Source organism: Citrus sinensis, chromosome 5 (assembly GCF_022201045.2).
Source record: "Citrus sinensis cultivar Valencia sweet orange chromosome 5, DVS_A1.0, whole genome shotgun sequence".
Lineage (NCBI taxonomy): Eukaryota > Viridiplantae > Streptophyta > Magnoliopsida > Sapindales > Rutaceae > Citrus > Citrus sinensis.
In genome coordinates, this window is record NC_068560.1 from 10,823,504 (window position 1) to 10,843,970 (window position 20,467).

Here is a 20,467-nt window from a genome sequence, read left to right on the forward strand (position 1 = left end):
TTAAGTGGGACCCACTCAAAATGTGCCCTCAAAATAGCATGTTATGCTATTTTTTCAACAATCCCCCACATGAATGAAAATTGGCAATAAAAATAGGAAAACCGCTAAATTTTGACATCAAAACTATTTTTGACTTGTAATGATCGAGTTTATTGGATTGATACCTAGCACATGATAGGTAGGTGTTATCCTTTGAACCTTCCCTTGTAATAGTATAATTACTTTACTAGCTGATCAGTAGACGCGATGTCTTTGAACTGTTTTGCCATTAGTGTAAACGATCATATACTACACATAGGTATTTCTCCTAACACTGTTGAGTTCTCATGATTATGTTCGTTTTGGCCTTGAACATCTGCCTGGTTCTGCAAGAGTTTCTAAGAGCTGAACCCTTTATAGCTCCCTTTGAAGCGGCCCCACTTCTCTCTCACATAGGTGATATCTTAATTAAGAGTAACCCGCATTACTCCACTCGAATTTTCGACGCATAAGAATCATTAAGAGCCTAGCTCAACCTTATTCCCCACGGGCATCACTGTTTCATCATAGGAATGGTCAATGAGGTAATCCTCTTAAGAGAATGACCCCCACAGTGATCCATCTTTAGTCTTTAACAAATAGGTTGTCCAATTGAACCTAGATCTTGGGATCTCCAGTCTACTAGGTTAGGTTTTCCTTCGTTATTGACTAATCAATCTATAGGTTTTAATCTCATCCCCCTCGATGATTTTTCTACTAGCTCTCTATTTAACCCTTTGGTTAGCGGATCCGCTATGTTATCCTTTGACCTTACATAGTCAATAGAAATAACTCCAGTAGAAATAAGTTGTCTAATGGTATTATGTCTACGACGTATGTGTCTAGACTTACCATTATACATATTGCTTTGTGCCCTACCGATAGCTGATTGACTATCACAATGTATACAAATCGTAGGCACAGGCTTTGGCCATTTTGGAATACCTTCTAAAAAATTGCGTAGCCATTCTGCTTCTTCACCACATTTATCTAATGCAATGAATTCAGATTCCATTGTAAATCTAGCAATTACTATCTGTTTAGAAGATCTCCATGATACAGCTGCACCTGCTAGTGTAAACACATAGCCGCTAGTAGATTTTGAATCTTTTACATATGATATCCAGTTAGCATCACCAAATCGGTCTTGGATTTGCACCCCCCCTGCGCATGCGCGTGTGGAGAGAGCCTCTATCCTTATAATTCTTACTCATGCATGGTTAAGTGTTTATATTTAAACGCTAATTCCCAGGCTTCTTTTTCCCATGTGGGATAAGCCTCATTTCCTTTCAAATTCTCAACTTCAAAGGTGAACTTTGAGAGACAATTTCTCATTCACCCAAGCACCATTTTGAGAAAATAAGATTATGCTTTTGAAGTATGAACGGAGTAGAATCCGAATCTCACAATATTTTCCACTTTCGTTAAGTGGGACCCACTCAAAATGTGCCCTCAAAATAGCATGTTATGCTATTTTTTCAACAATCCCCCACATGAATGAAAATTGGCAATAAAAATAGGAAAACCGCTAAATTTTGACATCAAAACTATTTTTGACTTGTAATGATCGAGTTTATTGGATTGATACCTAGCACATGATAGGTAGGTGTTATCCTTTGAACCTTCCCTTGTAATAGTATAATTACTTTACTAGCTGATCAGTAGACGCGATGTCTTTGAACTGTTTTGCCATTAGTGTAAACGATCATATACTACACATAGGTATTTCTCCTAACACTGTTGAGTTCTCATGATTATGTTCGTTTTGGCCTTGAACATCTGCCTGGTTCTGCAAGAGTTTCTAAGAGCTGAACCCTTTATAGCTCCCTTTGAAGCGGCCCCACTTCTCTCTCACATAGGTGATATCTTAATTAAGAGTAACCCGCATTACTCCACTCGAATTTTCGACGCATAAGAATCATTAAGAGCCTAGCTCAACCTTATTCCCCACGGGCATCACTGTTTCATCATAGGAATGGTCAATGAGGTAATCCTCTTAAGAGAATGACCCCCACAGTGATCCATCTTTAGTCTTTAACAAATAGGTTGTCCAATTGAACCTAGATCTTGGGATCTCCAGTCTACTAGGTTAGGTTTTCCTTCGTTATTGACTAATCAATCTATAGGTTTTAATCTCATCCCCCTCGATGATTTTTCTACTAGCTCTCTATTTAACCCTTTGGTTAGCGGATCCGCTATGTTATCCTTTGACCTTACATAGTCAATAGAAATAACTCCAGTAGAAATAAGTTGTCTAATGGTATTATGTCTACGACGTATGTGTCTAGACTTACCATTATACATATTGCTTTGTGCCCTACCGATAGCTGATTGACTATCACAATGTATACAAATCGTAGGCACAGGCTTTGGCCATTTTGGAATACCTTCTAAAAAATTGCGTAGCCATTCTGCTTCTTCACCACATTTATCTAATGCAATGAATTCAGATTCCATTGTAAATCTAGCAATTACTATCTGTTTAGAAGATCTCCATGATACAGCTGCACCTGCTAGTGTAAACACATAGCCGCTAGTAGATTTTGAATCTTTTACATATGATATCCAGTTAGCATCACCAAATCGGTCTTGGATTTGCACCCCCCCTGCGCATGCGCGTGTGGAGAGAGCCTCTATCCTTATAATTCTTACTCATGCATGGTTAAGTGTTTATATTTAAACACTAATTCCCAGGCTTCTTTTTCCCATGTGGGATAAGCCTCATTTCCTTTCAAATTCTCAACTTCAAAGGTGAACTTTGAGAGACAATTTCTCATTCACCCAAGCACCATTTTGAGAAAATAAGATTATGCTTTTGAAGTATGAACGGAGTAGAATCCGAATCTCACAATATTTTCCACTTTCGTTAAGTGGGACCTGTTGTGCAAATTTTAATGTACTCGCAAGCGCACGAATCTATTGTAGTATAGACTAATGGTGACGAGTGTCGATCCCACGAGGAGGTGGATTTTAATTATATATAGAATTAATTTTGTAAATGGGTAGTTGGATTTATGGGGGAAATGATTTGGAATATGCTAATACTTAAATTAAAATGGCGAGAATAAATTCTAAAATTGGAATTGCAATGGAGAGAATAAATTGAAGAGAAAATCTATTAAATTGACGTACTTGGGTATCTGGATCCGTATCAACATGCATCATGGGCTAAATAATCCGTATTAATGCCAATTAAATCATGAGGGGGGAATCCACACCTCATGAACCACGCTCTAATCAATATGGTGCTAAGGGCTTATCGTGCCAAATAATAATAACCTTGTACTAGGGGGCCGGTGAAACCAAGGCGGTACTAGACAAGAATATTATTATTTGTCGACGAGAAGTCAAAACATCCACAAAAACTAGAGGGGAAGAGAAAATAAATTTACCAAATTAAGCCCATGACACATGTTGAGACTTCACCTTCAACCCAAGCTCGAACGGAAATTAGCTACTCATAATTGAACTAGGGGCAAAATGGAAATTTATTAAAATACGAAGAAAATACAAGATGGAGAGGGAATTACAGAAAATGGATCCCAAAAATGGATTCAGAGATATCAAATTAGGGGGGGGGAGGCCCCCTTTTTATAGATACATGGAGTAAATCATGGCCATCGGATTAAAAACAGTTTGGACGCTCAGGATTGCGCCACGTCATCAGTCAACAGTCCACGGTTTGACCACGCGGATGAACAGTAACACGGTTTGACCCGACTTTGAACAGTAACGCGGTTTGACCCGGATGAACAGTAACGCGGTTTGGTTGAAAATAATCCTGTGTGATGCATGCACCGTACGCGAGATTTTTCGTCCACTGATATGCTGCCACGTCACCATCAACAGTACATAAGAATTTTAGTCCAACAGGATCGTGACACCTCATCAGTCAATGCCACATCATCGGTCAATGCCACGTCATCATCCGTCTATGTGAACAGTGTCGTGAACAGTAACGTATACAGTATCGTACACGTGAATAGTACCGTACATGTGAATAGTGCCATTTTTCCTTTTATGCTCCTCCTAAGGTTTTCGACCGTCCTGAGTTCAAAAGTGATGTCCGTTTTGCCGTCTGATCTCTCCTTTATTGTGAAATGACTATAATGCCCCTAAAATACATAAATTACTTAATTAAAATAAAACACACGTAATTAAATCATAAGAATGTTAAATACATAAAAGTAAGGGTTGTTAGTAAGACTTGAAATGTAAAATGACGGTTTTCTCCTTTATAAATATGCATTTTCTAACACTCAACACACCCCCCAACCAGCTTATTGCTAGTCCCTAGCAAATAAAGCGAAAACAAAATTCAAATTCAAAATAATTTTTTTTTTGTTTTAATAGAAACACTCGTATTTATTCCATCAGATTAATGATAGCAATCAAATAAAAGTATAAGCATTATCTCCAGTCTAAAGCAACATCACACCCACATCAACCATCCACATGAATTAGCCCAGTAGACTTTGTTTTAGCTACTCTCAAGAATGACATGTCAAACCCCAAAATCTCACTGGAAGTAGTGACACTCTCACAAATAAATTAATCCCAATAAAAATAGTCACTCCAATGAATGGTAATTGAGAGAGAAAATAATAAAGAAGTGATATCACATGCTCTCACCAAGATGAAATAAATATGCCCTCAGCTTAGAAATAATACGATCTCAAGTCAAATAAAATGTTAGTCAACCCACTTTATTTATCTTTTTTTTTTTTTAATTATGCATCACTACATCTTTTTAGCCCATATAACTAGCTTCTACTTCAAACTATAGTTCCCTAAAATCAAGAAGGACTTTTATTAGGACGAAACGTAGGCTAGGGACATGGCTAATAAAGAAGGAAAATAAGGAAAACAAAGTGTATGTTTGAGAAAAATGCAGAGAATTTTTTTTTTTTTTTTTTGGAAGTTGCAAGGTGGATTTCACCTATTTTTATTCTTTTGAAACAACAACTTTTGTTTTTGTTTTTGTTTTTTTTTTGTTTTTTTTTTTTTGCTTTTATTTGGCATAACTTCACTGAACAAAATAATTATTTACATTTTCTCAAACATACATAGGTGATGGAACTTATAAGATATCAGGTAATACTCCAAATCGGAGTGGGTCAAGATGATAAGTTGACAAAGAAAATGTTTTTTTTTTTTTTTTTAAAGGCTCAAAAGGGTTAACTATGGATATTAAATAAAAGGGATGGCTTGAAAGGCTCAAACGGATCAAAGATGGCCTCTCCATCGTCTTTTAGGGCTCTAAATAATTTTCCATATCTACTAGTTAGATGGGCCTCCAAATGTAGCAACACACTCTTTTTTTTCTTTTTTTTTTTTTACCATTTTTTTTAAAGGGTTAACTCAAAAGAAATGTAGAGATCGTGTATAAAATAATAAACTGCTAAGCTGTATAGAAAATGGGCAAAAGGGTTACTCTCCAAGAAAATGATAGGCTCAACAACTCACTTGGCACTTATTTATGACATGTTCATTCCTTCAAGCAACTCATATTTGTCTCCGACATCAACATGTAAAGTAGCAAACATAGCGTAACATCACTTAAGACCAAAGATAATACAAATAATAAAATTTGAAATTAATCATGTCATCCAATGTTAAAACAAATAACACAAATTTTTTTTTTAACAACATTCTACCCCCCAACCTATTCTAAACATGAAAGAAAAATATGCATGCAGGAATGTGAAAATGATGTAGAAAAATTTATTAGAAAATTTTTTTTTTTTTTTTTTTAACTAAGAAGATGCGTTTCTAGAGGCACTACACTCCATATTCAGCCATCTTTGACTCAAAAGTTGGAAAATGTATATTTATAGAGGAGAAATTAAAGAAGAAAAATAAACATAAACACATAATAAAGAAAAAGAAAATGTCTGAAATTAATTTTTTTTTTTTTTTTTTTGAATTTTTTTTTTTTTTGAACTTGTTTTTAAACAATGAAGATGCGTTTCTAGAGTAACTACACTCCATATTCAGCCATCTTCAACACAAAAAGTTAGCAACAGTTAGTTTCTACAACAAAAATTAGTAAAAACTTAACCAAAATTCCACAATTGTCGACTATTCCCTCCCCCCAACCAGAACGAAACATTGTCCTCAATGTTTGAAATGAAAGAAGTAGAGTTTAGAAGACATCACCTGGGTGGTGCAACACAGAAGAAAATATTTACAGGCGGAGAGTTAAATCTAATTTGTACTTCTTACTGCGGCTACTGTTACCATCATTATTTGGACGCTCCAACACAAAGGTCCAGGGGTCTGGCTCCGGTCGATAAGCTTGTAACATATCAAGTAGCTCATTAGCAGTGTGAGCACAAATAAAGAGTTTTTTCACATTAGAGGGAATGAAATAGTTTTTTATTGCATGGTTAAGAAATGCGATAAAGCCATCATAAAAGTTATTGACATTTAACAAACCGATGGGTTTCTGGTGGATGTGCAGATGGGCCCAAGATGCTAGTGTCATAAGTGCCTCTAGTGTTGCAAGATCTCCTGGAAGGAAAACAAAAGCATCAGCATGATTAAGCATTTCAGTTATTCTTTCTTGCATACCTGAGACGATTAACTCTTCTCCAGTTGATGAGTCAGACGAACTGCCCAATGGTTTTAGGACTCTTGGGATGATGCCTAACACTTGACTTCCTCTGATAAAAGCTGCTTCGGAGACCATTTTTGATAACCCTCGGTTACCTCCTCCATACACCAAATGTAAATTTCTCGCTGCTATGCTTCGACCAAGATCTATGGCTGCCTCAACGAACTCTTTATGTTTGCCATATGTAAATCCAGAAAGCACACAAATGTTCTTGAATTGTCTATTGGGAGTAGCTGACATTGTGATACTTCTCAAAAACAATTTGTGAGTGCTTGACAAAAAAGAAATCACATTTAAGAGTCTTGGTGATAGTGGGTCATGGTTGTGTATGAGGTAATATGTCAGTGTCAAATAACGCGTAAAGCACGTGGCTCGCAAGTCAAAAAGAAAACAGTAAAAAGGAAAAAGCAAACAGTAATAAAATTATTAAAGACAATAATGCAAACAATAAGACAATAGTGAAATAAAATAACAATAAAGTAAAAGGATATTTACAGGTAGTTGCGACTGTGGCTCACATCTTCCTCTGGTTTTACGTCCAGAAACGGCTTGAACGCCCTCTATGGGTCGAGGATAGGCTTCCCATCCAGTTTTCTTATAAACAGGCAAACAGGGTCGTTTATAGTCAGATTCCCGAGACTATATCGTGCATGCTCTTTCTGGAATAATGGCCATAACTGGAGAATCGCTCCTTGCACATATCCACTGGGATGCGTTTCAAGAGACAAAAGGATATCATCCAATGACTCCTTATTCAAGCCATCCCTAATGAATTGAATCTTATCTTCCCTGTTATCAGACATCATTCCTAAAGAACATGGGTTTTTATTGCAACTCATTCTGGCACACTTATGACAAGCAACAGAAATTCTTCGAGCTCGTCGTTTTCTTGCATAATTTCCTTTACCACAACCAGGCATGTATGCAATAAATTTTGGAGGTAACTCACCTGCCGATTGTACTTTAGCCTCGATTAACCAACGGATGTCAGCAGGTATGTTATTTCTCATGAGTAATCGCATGCGTTCGGACCGAGCTTTATAGATCGTAAGGAGGGCATTCTGAGGAAGTGAAGGGAATCGCTTGTGAAGCTTCGTTAGAATCTCGTTTCTATCCATACCTTCGCCTCAGAATATCAGTTATTATGGGAAACTGAAGTAACCGACTTGATTGTCACGGAGTACCGTTATCCGCCACTTCACCGGGGTAACAAACTAAAGCACACAAACAGAAAAACAAATTAAAACACACAAAGAAAATTAAAATCGTCCTCTTATTGAATTTACCTCAAGCTCCAACTGGATGTCGTAAACACTTCTCTCAATGTCTCTGAGTTGGCTTTCTAAACCCTCAACATAGGCTACTAACTCTGGTGGTTGTAGAGCCCAAATGCGTTGTGTTTTACAAAATTGAATCTGCCTTTTGAGATGAGTTTTGACACGTTGAAGTGGTTTAAGAATGTTCAGGAGGAACGGCCTAAGTATGAGACTCATGATTAACAATGATAAGAGAAAACTTAATGGTAAAATAAACACACTTATGCAAAAACAATTTCAATTAGCAAAAGAATAATATAAAGAAAGAAAACAAAATCAAATCAACGAAAAGAAAGAAGAAAAAAAAAATCAATTCAAATCTGGTGGGTCACTCAAATTTATTTCGGTGTCTTCTCCACGTGGTTGGTATTCTAGATATGGCTTTAATCTTTGACCATTAACTTTAAACGTGACACCGTTCTTTGGGTCCTTAATTTCAATTGCCCCATGTGGAAAAACAGTATGAACAATAAATGGGCCAGACCAACGAGAGCGTAACTTACCTGGGAATAGGTGCAAGCGAGAATTGAATAAAAGCACTTTCTGACCTGGAGTGAACGATTTTCTCATAATTTGCTTATCATGGAAGACTTTCATTCGTTGCTTGTAAATCTTGGCATTTTCGTACGCGTCATTGCGAATTTCTTCAAGTTCTGCCAGTTGTAATCTTCTTTCTGAGTTGGCTTGCTGCATGTCAAAATTGAATTTCTTGATGGCCCAATACGCACGATGCTCGAGTTCCACAGGTAGGTGGCAAGCTTTTCCATACACTAGCCTGTAGGGTGACATCCCAATCGGGGTCTTGAAAGCCGTTCTATATGCCCATAATGCATCATCAAGTCTTAATGACCAATCTTTCCTGTCTGGCCTCACCGTTTTTTCTAATATGTGCTTTATTTCTCGATTGGAGATCTCAACTTGGCCACTGGTTTGCGGATGATACGGGGTCGCCACTTTGTGTGTGATTGAATACTTTGTCAAAAGAGCTTTGAATGCTTTGTTACAAAAGTGGGCACCACCATCACTGATTATTGCTCGAGGGAATCCAAAGCGTGAAACAATGTTGCTTTTTAAAAATGCTATTACCACCTTGTGATCATTGGTCTTACATGGAATTGCTTCTACCCATTTTGATACGTAGTCAACAGCAACCAATATGTATTGATGGCCAAAAGAAGGGGGAAAGGGTCCCATGAAGTCGATACCCCATACGTCAAAAATCTCAACCACTAAAATTGGATTTAGTGGCATCATGTTCCTTCGTGTAATGCTTCCCATTCGTTGACACCTATCACATGAAGAACAGAAAGTGTAAGCGTCTCGAAATATAGATGGCCAATAGAAACCACATTGTAAAACTTTAGTCGCTGTTTTCTTAGCACTGAAATGGCCTCCACAAGCTTGTTCATGGCAGAATGAAAGGATATTCTGAATTTCATTTTCTGGGACACATCGTCTAACAATTTGGTCTGCACAATACTTGAACAAATACGGGTCATCCCAAAAGAAATTCTTTATCTCTGCAAAGAATTTAGCCTTGTCTTGCTTGGTCCAATGCTCTGGAAGTTTACCTGTAACAAGATAATTAACTATATCAGCATACCAAGGTAATACTTCCACACTCATTAATTGTTCATCTGGAAATGACTCATTTAATGGTAATTGTTCTATAATTGTGTCAAAATGGAGACGAGAGAGATGGTCCGCCACAACATTTTCTGACCCTTTCTTATCTTTGAATTCCAAGTCAAATTCCTGCAAAAGTAACACCCAACGAATTAGTCTAGCTTTTGCATCTTTCTTTGTGAGAAGATATTTAAGAGCAGCATGATCCGTGAATATAATTATTTTACAACCAATAAGATATGATCGAAATTTTTCCAATGCAAACACTACTGCTAGCATTTCTTTTTCAGTAGTTGAATAGTTCAACTGTGCATCATTTAATGTCATACTAGCATAGTAAATAACATGGGGAATTCGATCAACTCTTTGTCCTAATACTGCTCCTACTGCATAATCAGATGCATCACACATGAGCTCAAATGGTAAGTTCCAGTTTGGGGCCTGAATGATGGGTGATGATGTCAACAATTGCTTTAATTTTTCAAAAGCCATAAGACATGAATCATTAAAGATAAAAGGTACATCCTTAGCAAGTAAATTGCATAAGGGTCTAGAAACTTTGCTAAAATCTTTAATGAAACGTCTATAGAAACCAGCATGCCCAAGGAAAGATCTTACTTCTCTGACTGTTTTGGGTGGAGGAAGATTAGAAATGAGATCCACCTTGGCTTTGTCAACCTCAATACCTTTGCTCGAAATGATGTGACCGAGAACAATACCTTGTTTTACCATAAAATGGCATTTCTCCCAATTTAAGACCAAGTTCTTTTCGATACATCTCTGCAGAACTAGTGTTAGATGATGTAAACATTGATCAAACGAGTCACCAAAGACAGAAAAATCATCCATAAAGACTTCAAGGAATCGTTCAACCATATCAGAAAAAATGCTCAACATGCATCGTTGAAATGTAGCAGGTGCATTACATAATCCAAATGGCATTCTCCTATATGCAAATGTGCCAAAAGGGCAAGTGAAAGTAGTTTTCTCCTGATCTTTTGGTGCTATGGGAATCTGATTATATCCTGAGTAGCCATCTAGAAAGCAATAAAATTCATGGCCTGCTAATCTATCAAGCATTTGATCGATAAATGGTAAAGGAAAATGGTCTTTACGTGTGACAGAATTCAACTTTCTATAATCAATGCAAACACGCCATCCTGTAGTTACTCTAGTGGGTATCAATTCATTATCAGCATTTGTAACTACTGTGACTCCTGACTTTTTGGGGACAACTTGCACAGGACTGACCCATGAACTATCAGAAATGGGGTAAATGATACCTGCGTCTAATAGCTTAAGGACTTCAGTTCTAACAACTTCTTTCATGTTAGGATTTAACCGACGTTGCATTTCCCTAGTAGATTTAGCATTTTCATTAAGGTGAATGTAATGCATGCAGTCTACTGGGTTTATACCTTTTATGTCTGCTATGGTCCATCCTAATGCTCCTTTGTGATCTTTTAAAACATCCAACAACTTACCTTTTTGTTCGTCATTTAGGGATGATGAGATGATTACCGGCAGAGTACTTTCTTCTCCCAAAAATGCATATTCCAAAGTGTTGGGCAATGGTTTGAGCTCGAGTTTCGGTGGTGATTCTGATGATGGAATGAGTTGCTTCTCTGATGGTGCTAGTTGTTCAACTCTTGACTTCCATTTATTAGTGTCCATAGATGGTGCTGAGTCAAGCAGGGCGTTGACCTCATCAACCGATCTGTCAATATCAAAATCAAAACCAAAGTGAGTTAAACATGTTTGTAAAGGATCATCACTAAGGTTTGAAACAAAAGTATCATCAACTAATGCTTCAATTAAATCCACATCAACAATTCCATCATCTGCACTGTGAGGTTGTTTGGCAATGTTGAAGATGTTCAGCTCCATAGTCATGTTGCCGAAAGACAACTGCATATTTCCAGTCCTGCATTGAATGTGAGCATCCGCAGTTGCCAAGAAAGGTCGGCCTAGAATAATGGGGATGTGCTTCCTTGAATCCTGTATTGGTTGAGTGTCAATTACAATGAAATCAACAGGAAAATAAAACTTGTCTACCTGGATAAGCACGTCCTCCACAATACCACGAGGTATTTTTGTGGACCGATCTGCAAGTTGTAACACCACTGGAGTTGGGTGTAATTCTCCCAGTCCAAGTTTCACAAACACTGAATAAGGTAACAGATTTACACTAGCTCCTAAATCCAACAAAGCATTCTCAATTGTGTGGTTCCCTATACTACATGAGATAGTGGGGGAGCCTGGGTCTTTGCATTTTAAAGGAATTTTATGTTGGAGTATAGAACTAACGTTTTCTGTTAAAAATGCCTTCTTTTGAACATGCATATTTCTCTTTTTAGTACAAAGGTCTTTAAGAAACTTGGCATAAGATGGAACTTGTTTAATAGCATCAAGCAAAGGGATGTTAACACTTACCTGTTTGAAGATTTCAAGAATCTCACCTGTGGATTTTCCCTTCTTTCCTTTCGCTAACCTCTGAGGAAATGGAGCTTTCGGAACATATTCTCGTGGGTTGGTTTCTTCTTTTTCCTCCGGTGATGAGTCCTCAACATTCACAGGTACAATTTGATTTTCTTTTGTCACTGGCATCTCCACCTTGTTGTCGACTTCTTTTCCTTTTCGCAAGGTCATTACTGCTTTGACCTCTCCATGCTGTTGTGGTGAACTGGTACTTGCTTCATGTACTCCTTTAGGATTAGGCACTGGTTGACTTGGAAACTTACCTTTCTCAACGGTCATTGCCAAGGTTTGAACTGAAGAAGCAAGTTGTCCCACCATCTTCTCGAGGCTTGAAACAGATTGAGCTTGTGAGTTGAAGCCTGCTCTCAACTCATTTCGTAGTCCATCAATGGTGCGGTTCTGTTGCTCAATCGTGGAGTGAGTAACATTCCTAAAATTATGGAATGCATCCTCCCATGGTCTAGGTTGAGAGTGGTTCTGGTTCTGATTGTATGGTCTAAATGGTGGCTGAGAGGCTTGAGGATTTTGTGGAATTGGTGGAGCTGGAGCTGTTGGTCCATTCTGTTGGAATCCTTGAGACCATGAAAAATTGGGGTGGTCTCTCCATCCAGGGTTATATGTGTTGGAGTATGGGTTGTAATTTGATGGCTTTCTCATTACACCTATGGCATTGGCTTGATCTGAGTATGAGTCATGGTCATGTGGCTCTGTTGATTTAGCAGTCGATAACGATGCTATTTGTCGAGCAAGACCTTCAACCATCTCCTTGACTTCTTTGATTCCTGAAGTTGATTCGCCAATTTGAACCTCATTCACTCCTTTAATTCTTCTAGTAGTCCTAAGTGATCGACTCCGTTGTTGGGAATTGTCCGCTTGTCGCTGGAAGAATTCCCAAATTTCTGACGCACTTTTTGACATTAGCTCTCCTCCACTTGTTGCCATTAGCCATTCTTGCACATTCGGCAATAATCCCTCCAAAAAGTATTGGCATTGGTGCCATTTCTCGTACCCATGATGTGGACACTTCAAGAGTAGCCCATTGAATCGCTCCCATGTTTCGAAAAATTGCTCGTCCTCTCTCTGGGTAAACTCCGAGATTTCCCTGCGAATAGCATTGGTTTTATGTACTGGGAAATATTTATTCAAAAATTTTGTAACCATTTGTTCCCATGATGCAATGCTATTAGCAGGCAATGTATTAAGCCATGAACGAGCCCTATCCTTTAAAGAAAATGGGAATAGTCTAAGTTTAACATCATCATCTGAAAAATTCTCATATTTGAATGTTTGACAAATGGCATGAAAATCATTCAAATGATTATATGGATCCTCATTTTCTAGGCCATAAAATGTAGGGAGACAATTTAACACACTAGGTTTTAATTCAAAACTCCTAGCAGCTACATTTGGGTATCTTATGCATGACGTGCTCAAATTAGCTAAGGGACTAAAATAGTCCTTAAATGGCCTCTCCTGTGGTGCTTGTAAATCCATTTTATTTTTAACGTGTTTGTGTGTGCGAAGTGTTTTTTCTAGTTCAAGGTCTATAGGTTCAAGATTAGGTAATAATGACCTACGACCATGCATGCAAAATAAATAAAATAAAAATAAAGATGCAAACAAAACAAAAAATAAAGATGGGAACAAAACAAATAAAAATAAAGAAGAGGGAGAAATTACGATACTAACCTTATTGCGCTATTACAACCTTTCTATAAAAATACACAAAAATAACTACGTGAAAGAAATTAACTAAAAATTAAATTAATAAGATAAACAAAAAAAAAATTACAAAGAAAAATAAATGGAAAATTAAATTACAAAATTTTAAAGAAGAGAAAAAGAAAAGAAATACTAACCTTTAAATGTAGATTCACTTTTTTTTTTCTTTTTTTTTTAATAAAAAAAAATACAAGAAAACAAATAAAAGAAATTATTCACAAAAATTAATTCTATGAATTAAAATTACTTACCTCCCCGGCAACGGCGCCAAAAACTTGTTGTGCAAATTTTAATGTACTCGCAAGCGCACGAATCTATTGTAGTATAGACTAATGGTGACGAGTGTCGATCCCACGAGGAGGTGGATTTTAATTATATATAGAATTAATTTTGTAAATGGGTAGTTGGATTTATGGGGGAAATGATTTGGAATATGCTAATACTTAAATTAAAATGGCGAGAATAAATTCTAAAATTGGAATTGCAATGGAGAGAATAAATTGAAGAGAAAATCTATTAAATTGACGTACTTGGGTATCTGGATCCGTATCAACATGCATCATGGGCTAAATAATCCGTATTAATGCCAATTAAATCATGAGGGGGGAATCCACACCTCATGAACCACGCTCTAATCAATATGGTGCTAAGGGCTTATCGTGCCAAATAATAATAACCTTGTACTAGGGGGCCGGTGAAACCAAGGCGGTACTAGACAAGAATATTATTATTTGTCGACGAGAAGTCAAAACATCCACAAAAACTAGAGGGGAAGAGAAAATAAATTTACCAAATTAAGCCCATGACACATGTTGAGACTTCACCTTCAACCCAAGCTCGAACGGAAATTAGCTACTCATAATTGAACTAGGGGCAAAATGGAAATTTATTAAAATACGAAGAAAATACAAGATGGAGAGGGAATTACAGAAAATGGATCCCAAAAATGGATTCAGAGATATCAAATTAGGGGGGGGAGGCCCCCTTTTTATAGATACATGGAGTAAATCATGGCCATCGGATTAAAAACAGTTTGGACGCTCAGGATTGCGCCACGTCATCAGTCAACAGTCCACGGTTTGACCACGCGGATGAACAGTAACACGGTTTGACCCGACTTTGAACAGTAACGCGGTTTGACCCGGATGAACAGTAACGCGGTTTGGTTGAAAATAATCCTGTGTGATGCATGCACCGTACGCGAGATTTTTCGTCCACTGATATGCTGCCACGTCACCATCAACAATACATAAGAATTTTAGTCCAACAGGATCGTGACACCTCATCAGTCAATGCCACATCATCGGTCAATGCCACGTCATCATCCGTCTATGTGAACAGTGTCGTGAACAGTAACGTATACAGTATCGTACACGTGAATAGTACCGTACATGTGAATAGTGCCATTTTTCCTTTTATGCTCCTCCTAAGGTTTTCGACCGTCCTGAGTTCAAAAGTGATGTCCGTTTTGCCGTCTGATCTCTCCTTTATTGTGAAATGACTATAATGCCCCTAAAATACATAAATTACTTAATTAAAATAAAACACACGTAATTAAATCATAAGAATGTTAAATACATAAAAGTAAGGGTTGTTAGTAAGACTTGAAATGTAAAATGACGGTTTTCTCCTTTATAAATATGCATTTTCTAACACTCAACAGGACCCACTCAAAATGTGCCCTCAAAATAGCATGTTATGCTATTTTTTCAACAATCCCCCACATGAATGAAAATTGGCAATAAAAATAGGAAAACCGCTAAATTTTGACATCAAAACTATTTTTGACTTGTAATGATCGAGTTTATTGGATTGATACCTAGCACATGATAGGTAGGTGTTATCCTTTGAACCTTCCCTTGTAATAGTATAATTACTTTACTAGCTGATCAGTAGACGCGATGTCTTTGAACTGTTTTGCCATTAGTGTAAACGATCATATACTACACATAGGTATTTCTCCTAACACTGTTGAGTTCTCATGATTATGTTCGTTTTGGCCTTGAACATCTGCCTGGTTCTGCAAGAGTTTCTAAGAGCTGAACCCTTTATAGCTCCCTTTGAAGCGGCCCCACTTCTCTCTCACATAGGTGATATCTTAATTAAGAGTAACCCGCATTACTCCACTCGAATTTTCGACGCATAAGAATCATTAAGAGCCTAGCTCAACCTTATTCCCCACGGGCATCACTGTTTCATCATAGGAATGGTCAATGAGGTAATCCTCTTAAGAGAATGACCCCCACAGTGATCCATCTTTAGTCTTTAACAAATAGGTTGTCCAATTGAACCTAGATCTTGGGATCTCCAGTCTACTAGGTTAGGTTTTCCTTCGTTATTGACTAATCAATCTATAGGTTTTAATCTCATCCCCCTCGATGATTTTTCTACTAGCTCTCTATTTAACCCTTTGGTTAGCGGATCCGCTATGTTATCCTTTGACCTTACATAGTCAATAGAAATAACTCCAGTAGAAATAAGTTGTCTAATGGTATTATGTCTACGACGTATGTGTCTAGACTTACCATTATACATATTGCTTTGTGCCCTACCGATAGCTGATTGACTATCACAATGTATACAAATCGTAGGCACAGGCTTTGGCCATTTTGGAATACCTTCTAAAAAATTGCGTAGCCATTCTGCTTCTTCACCACATTTATCTAATGCAATGAATTCAGATTCCATTGTAAATCTAGCAATTACTATCTGTTTAGAAGATCTCCATGATACAGCTGCACCTGCTAGTGTAAACACATAGCCGCTAGTAGATTTTGAATCTTTTACATATGATATCCAGTTAGCATCACCAAATCGGTCTTGGATTTGCACCCCCCCTGCGCATGCGCGTGTGGAGAGAGCCTCTATCCTTATAATTCTTACTCATGCATGGTTAAGTGTTTATATTTAAACACTAATTCCCAGGCTTCTTTTTCCCATGTGGGATAAGCCTCATTTCCTTTCAAATTCTCAACTTCAAAGGTGAACTTTGAGAGACAATTTCTCATTCACCCAAGCACCATTTTGAGAAAATAAGATTATGCTTTTGAAGTATGAACGGAGTAGAATCCGAATCTCACAATATTTTCCACTTTCGTTAAGTGGGACCCACTCAAAATGTGCCCTCAAAATAGCATGTTATGCTATTTTTTCAACAATCCCCCACATGAATGAAAATTGGCAATAAAAATAGGAAAACCGCTAAATTTTGACATCAAAACTATTTTTGACTTGTAATGATCGAGTTTATTGGATTGATACCTAGCACATGATAGGTAGGTGTTATCCTTTGAACCTTCCCTTGTAATAGTATAATTACTTTACTAGCTGATCAGTAGACGCGATGTCTTTGAACTGTTTTGCCATTAGTGTAAACGATCATATACTACACATAGGTATTTCTCCTAACACTGTTGAGTTCTCATGATTATGTTCGTTTTGGCCTTGAACATCTGCCTGGTTCTGCAAGAGTTTCTAAGAGCTGAACCCTTTATAGCTCCCTTTGAAGCGGCCCCACTTCTCTCTCACATAGGTGATATCTTAATTAAGAGTAACCCGCATTACTCCACTCGAATTTTCGACGCATAAGAATCATTAAGAGCCTAGCTCAACCTTATTCCCCACGGGCATCACTGTTTCATCATAGGAATGGTCAATGAGGTAATCCTCTTAAGAGAATGACCCCCACAGTGATCCATCTTTAGTCTTTAACAAATAGGTTGTCCAATTGAACCTAGATCTTGGGATCTCCAGTCTACTAGGTTAGGTTTTCCTTCGTTATTGACTAATCAATCTATAGGTTTTAATCTCATCCCCCTCGATGATTTTTCTACTAGCTCTCTATTTAACCCTTTGGTTAGCGGATCCGCTATGTTATCCTTTGACCTTACATAGTCAATAGAAATAACTCCAGTAGAAATAAGTTGTCTAATGGTATTATGTCTACGACGTATGTGTCTAGACTTACCATTATACATATTGCTTTGTGCCCTACCGATAGCTGATTGACTATCACAATGTATACAAATCGTAGGCACAGGCTTTGGCCATTTTGGAATACCTTCTAAAAAATTGCGTAGCCATTCTGCTTCTTCACCACATTTATCTAATGCAATGAATTCAGATTCCATTGTAAATCTAGCAATTACTATCTGTTTAGAAGATCTCCATGATACAGCTGCACCTGCTAGTGTAAACACATAGCCGCTAGTAGATTTTGAATCTTTTACATATGATATCCAGTTAGCATCACCAAATCGGTCTTGGATTTGCACCCCCCCTGCGCATGCGCGTGTGGAGAGAGCCTCTATCCTTATAATTCTTACTCATGCATGGTTAAGTGTTTATATTTAAACACTAATTCCCAGGCTTCTTTTTCCCATGTGGGATAAGCCTCATTTCCTTTCAAATTCTCAACTTCAAAGGTGAACTTTGAGAGACAATTTCTCATTCACCCAAGCACCATTTTGAGAAAATAAGATTATGCTTTTGAAGTATGAACGGAGTAGAATCCGAATCTCACAATATTTTCCACTTTCGTTAAGTGGGACCCACTCAAAATGTGCCCTCAAAATAGCATGTTATGCTATTTTTTCAACAATCCCCCACATGAATGAAAATTGGCAATAAAAATAGGAAAACCGCTAAATTTTGACATCAAAACTATTTTTGACTTGTAATGATCGAGTTTATTGGATTGATACCTAGCACATGATAGGTAGGTGTTATCCTTTGAACCTTCCCTTGTAATAGTATAATTACTTTACTAGCTGATCAGTAGACGCGATGTCTTTGAACTGTTTTGCCATTAGTGTAAACGATCATATACTACACATAGGTATTTCTCCTAACACTGTTGAGTTCTCATGATTATGTTCGTTTTGGCCTTGAACATCTGCCTGGTTCTGCAAGAGTTTCTAAGAGCTGAACCCTTTATAGCTCCCTTTGAAGCGGCCCCACTTCTCTCTCACATAGGTGATATCTTAATTAAGAGTAACCCGCATTACTCCACTCGAATTTTCGACGCATAAGAATCATTAAGAGCCTAGCTCAACCTTATTCCCCACGGGCATCACTGTTTCATCATAGGAATGGTCAATGAGGTAATCCTCTTAAGAGAATGACCCCCACAGTGATCCATCTTTAGTCTTTAACAAATAGGTTGTCCAATTGAACCTAGATCTTGGGATCTCCAGTCTACTAGGTTAGGTTTTCCTTCGTTATTGACTAATCAATCTATAGGTTTTAATCTCATCCCCCTCGATGATTTTTCTACTAGCTCTCTATTTAACCCTTTGGTTAGCGGATCCGCTATGTTATCCTTTGACCTTACATAGTCAATAGAAATAACTCCAGTAGAAATAAGTTGTCTAATGGTATTATGTCTACGACGTATGTGTCTAGACTTACCATTATACATATTGCTTTGTGCCCTACCGATAGCTGATTGACTATCACAATGTATACAAATCGTAGGCACAGGCTTTGGCCATTTTGGAATACCTTCTAAAAAATTGCGTAGCCATTCTGCTTCTTCACCACATTTATCTAATGCAATGAATTCAGATTCCATTGTAAATCTAGCAATTACTATCTGTTTAGAAGATCTCCATGATACAGCTGCACCTGCTAGTGTAAACACATAGCCGCTAGTAGATTTTGAATCTTTTACATATGATATCCAGTTAGCATCACCAAATCGGTCTTGGATTTGCACCCCCCCTGCGCATGCGCGTGTGGAGAGAGCCTCTATCCTTATAATTCTTACTCATGCATGGTTAAGTGTTTATATTTAAACACTAATTCCCAGGCTTCTTTTTCCCATGTGGGATAAGCCTCATTTCCTTTCAAATTCTCAACTTCAAAGGTGAACTTTGAGAGACAATTTCTCATTCACCCAAGCACCATTTTGAGAAAATAAGATTATGCTTTTGAAGTATGAACGGAGTAGAATCCGAATCTCACAATATTTTCCACTTTCGTTAAGTGGGACCCACTCAAAATGTGCCCTCAAAATAGCATGTTATGCTATTTTTTCAACAATCCCCCACATGAATGAAAATTGGCAATAAAAATAGGAAAACCGCTAAATTTTGACATCAAAACTATTTTTGACTTGTAATGATCGAGTTTATTGGATTGATACCTAGCACATGATAGGTAGGTGTTATCCTTTGAACCTTCCCTTGTAATAGTATAATTACTTTACTAGCTGATCAGTAGACGCGATGTCTTTGAACTGTTTTGCCATTAGTGTAAACGATCATATACTACACATAGGTATTTCTCCTAACACTGTTGAGTTCTCATGATTATGTTCGTTTTGGCCTTGAACATCTGCCTGGTTCTGCAAGAGTTTCTAAGAGCTGAACCCTTTATAGCTCCCTTTGAAGCGGCCCCACTTCTCTCTCACATAGGTGATATCTTAATTAAGAGTAACCCGCATTACTCCACTCGAATTTTCGACGCATAAGAATCATTAAGAGCCTAGCTCAACCTTATTCCCCACGGGCATCACTGTTTCATCATAGGAATGGTCAATGAGGTAATCCTCTTAAGAGAATGACCCCCACAGTGATCCATCTTTAGTCTTTAACAAATAGGTTGTCCAATTGAACCTAGATCTTGGGATCTCCAGTCTACTAGGTTAGGTTTTCCTTCGTTATTGACTAATCAATCTATAGGTTTTAAT

At 37.6% G+C, this 20,467-nt stretch overlaps 1 protein-coding gene and 1 non-coding gene across 2 annotated transcripts in view; one reads left to right on the forward strand and one right to left on the reverse strand.

Moving 5' to 3' along the window:
* The window catches only part of LOC102611443 (acylsugar acyltransferase 3-like), an 85,233-nt gene that overhangs the window by 15,721 nt on the left and 49,045 nt on the right, over positions 1–20,467 (reverse strand). The window lies entirely within an intron of this gene.
* On the forward strand, positions 13,061–13,164 carry LOC127902893 (small nucleolar RNA R71). The gene has a single exon (XR_008055530.1). It is a non-coding gene; the product is annotated as a small nucleolar RNA R71 (small nucleolar RNA).